Source organism: Pan paniscus, chromosome 12, assembly GCF_029289425.2.
Source record: "Pan paniscus chromosome 12, NHGRI_mPanPan1-v2.0_pri, whole genome shotgun sequence".
NCBI classification, from domain to species: Eukaryota; Metazoa; Chordata; class Mammalia; order Primates; family Hominidae; genus Pan; species Pan paniscus.
Window position 1 is genome coordinate 37,943,503 of NC_073261.2, and position 3,616 is coordinate 37,947,118.

Below are 3,616 nucleotides of genomic sequence, written 5' to 3' on the forward strand. Positions count from 1 at the left end.
CTGCAAACAAGGATAGTCTCCTACATACTGCCAATACAACTATAAAATGCATTACTCAATGTAGTCCTTAGGTTCGTTTAAAATTTTGGAAATTGTCCCAAAAATACGTTTTGTAATAGTATGGCCACCAAAGAGAAATGTATTATCTGCAGGTAAGTTGATGCTACCCTGCTCTGATCTGGGACCCTGGGGACACTGCCCCTGTGCTGAGTTACTGAGATGAGCCAGCCTTGCAGCTGTGCCCAGCCTGCCCCATCCTCTGCTGATTTGCATGTCCCAGAGCACAGCTGCCTTCCTGAAGACTTATTAATTGGCTGGTCATACCCCGTGCAGGAGTCAGTTTTTGGCTGGACACAGCATGGACATGAAGACCCTCATTCAGCTCCCGGGGCTTCTGCCATCCTGGTTTCCAGTTAAGAAAAGAAATTACTAGCCTCTTACTCAGCCAGTGTGCTAGGTACTGCCTGGCCATTCAGGGAAGTCTTCTTATAACATGATTAATTTTGTGGATATTTGTTTTTCTGTTTGCAATTTCAGGGACCAGAAGTGACATCCAGTCACCCAGTCTCCATCCACACTGTCTGCATCTGTAAGGAGACAGCGTCACCATCACTTGCCAGGCGAGTCAGAGCATTGGTAGTAATTTAGACTGGTATCAGCAGAAACCAGGGAAGGCCCCTAAGGGCCTGATCTATGCTGCATCCAGTTTGCAATCTGGGGCTCCTTCGCGGTTCGGTGGCAGTGGATCTGGGACAGATTTTACTCTCACCATCAGAATCCTGCAGCCTAAAGATGTTGCAACTTATTACTGTCAACAGTATAAAAATTACCCTATCACAGTGTTACAAACCATAACAAACCCTCCCCAGGAAAGCAGACATGTGACGCTGGGCTGCCCCACCTGCTCTTCTTTGTGCAGCCATCTGGTGACAACACTTCTCAGACTCAGCCTGAGTTTTGAGGGTTATTGGGAGATTACGGAAGAGGGGGCCATGAAGGTGTCTCTCCACCCTAAGTCTCTTTCCTCTCATGGCAATGTCTCTTCGAATTTAGTAAAGAAAGGAGATTAGTCTACCTGAGGAGTCTGTGTTATGGGGTAATTGAAATTCTTACAGTAAAATGGAAGCCACACATTCCAAGCAGGAATTGTTTTAACTGAGCGAATTAGAATCTAAACTATAGCCTTCGAAAGCCTGGCATATGTTATTCATGAAGCAGATACTAGAGATGGGGTTCTCTGATGCAAAAATATAAATATTTATTGATCTGTTTTTAAAGATACTAAGATAAAACTTAAAAATTTTGTCACTGTATCAAATATATTGCATCATATATCTATAAAAACAGTAAAATTTGTGTCATTTATGAAAAATGCACATATTTGAGTGTATATAACATACATATTAATCCATATAAATTTATTTGATAACTTGTTAGCTATAAATACTATGTACACATATTCATGTGTAGATAAGATTATTTAAATATGTTTATATATATATATATAAGCAACACATGCATATGTATGAAATTATTGTATAAATTAAATCTGTTAAGATAATTCCAGTTACTCCCATGAAAAAAACTGATGTCCAGGACTATATATGTTACCTTCTCTGGCTACAGGGATTTCCTTTGTAATCTTTATTTCTAACACTCACCAAATGGGTATGTGCACCTGAAAATATCTTTTAGTGGAGGGGTAAAGGATATGAAGAAAGGTAATTTTGCCTAATGTTAAAATTAGGCAAAATGTTAAAATTTCACAGTGATGCCTGCTGGGCAGAGTTCTAAATTGGGTGCTGGACCAAAGCCACACCCCTGCCATCGTCAAGGATGCCCTGGAAGACTAGAAATCACAATAGTGGGTTAACTCCAAGGGTATACCATTGGCTACTTTGCAAAGAGAGGCTGGTAATGCAATGACATTGATTATTAATTTGCACAGGTCATTAGGTCTCAGAAGAAACAAAACTTAAGGACAAAATTGGTTTAGAAGAGCTGTGACTGGATCTTTCAAAATGGGCCAAGATCAAAAATAAATGCTACCCAAGTGAATACTCATCTAAATGCCATTGCCTAGCAGGGAACTCTTAATAATTAAGGTGATCCAACACATGGACTTCAGTCAGTCACCTTTCCCAGGGAGTCTCATGAACCTAAGCCATGGAGATTTATGCATCTGAATTTCATTTAATGAGGCTCACAAGGCTAATGGCACATCTGAGTGTCTGACTTGCCAAAAACCATGACCCTTCCTGAAACTCTAACATTGTACTACACATCTGAGATCAGACTAACAGCTGGTATCAGGTGAGTACATTGGACCTAACCCAACACATTTGGGCGGGGGTGGTTATTTTCCTATATGTACATTTGCCTTTCTTATCAGCCATGTTTCTGCTAGAATAATTACTTGAAAGTTTTTCAAGTGCTTTCAAGTCAAGAAACCCTTACATAATTTATCATTGGAAAAAGTAACTTTATTATAGCAAAAAAAAGTAAGGCAAAGTAGGTTCATGATGCTGTCATGTGTACAGAGGCAGCTATCCCTACAGACAGGAGAAACCCCATTACTAGGCAGGTGAAGTGAGCACACAAACCCTTGTAATGTCAAATCACTGTCTTGCCAGATGTGGCGGAGGCCCCAAAACACCAAGGTGTATGGTATTGTTACTCCCATCAAGAGAATAGTGGTATCTGAGACATGGGGGGTGAGCCCATCACTATTTATTATGCCTACAGAGCAGATTGAAAAGTTCTCTTTCTGTTCACTCAGGTCCGGGGTTTTCTGGTTGACAGTTCTTGATCCAATGGGTTAGCATGATAAATCGTTAATAAATTGGAAGAAACAATGAACATGCGGCCATTTAGTTCTCATTATGATGTAAGATAAACTGTCAATAAAGGGTCTTATGGTGTGGGCTGGAGTCATAGGTATAGGTTTCCTTCTACATATTTTAGAGAGGAAGTAGAGAATATGTGGAACCCAGAGGAACTTCAGGAATTTTTTTTTTTTTTTTTTTTTTTTTTTTAGACAGAGTTTCACATTTGTTGTCCAGACTGGAGTGCAATGGCACGATCTCGGCTCACTGAAACCTCCACCTCCCGGGTTCAAGCAATTCTCCTGCCTCAGCCTCCTGAGTAGCTGGGATTAGGGTTACAGGCACCTGCCACCACGTCTGGCTAATTTTTTTTTTTTTGTATTTTTAGTAGAGACAGGGTTTTACCATGTTGCCCAGGCTGGCCTCAAACTCCTGACCTCAGGTGATCCACCTGGCTTGGCTTCCCAAAGTGCTGGGATTACAGGCATGAGCCATTGTGCCCAGCTGGGAATGTTTCCATTTACTGCCATTTCCACTGGTAAAAGTGAAGAGAAACTTCTACAGACTCCAGAGTGAAGCTTTAAGTAGCACAGCTGAAGCATCACATGTACTTAGACACTAGTGCAGCAGAGGGGAGATGAAACGCACAGTGAACTTAGGAGATGTGAACACCAGCTACAGCCTCTAGGTCAGCTTCATAGTAGAGAAGTACAGGAGCCAGTCCACTCATTCCTTCTTCCTTCTTCTGTCATCGAAGCAGTCAGATACAAGAGAAGCCATTATGGCTGGTG

At 41.4% G+C, this 3,616-nt stretch overlaps 1 pseudogene; it reads left to right on the forward strand.

Annotated features, from left to right (window-relative positions):
• The first annotated feature begins 358 nt into the window (after window positions 1-358).
• On the forward strand, window positions 359-1,070 carry LOC100978826 (immunoglobulin kappa variable 1-39-like; annotated as a pseudogene).
• The last annotated feature ends 2,546 nt before the right edge of the window (window positions 1,071-3,616 follow it).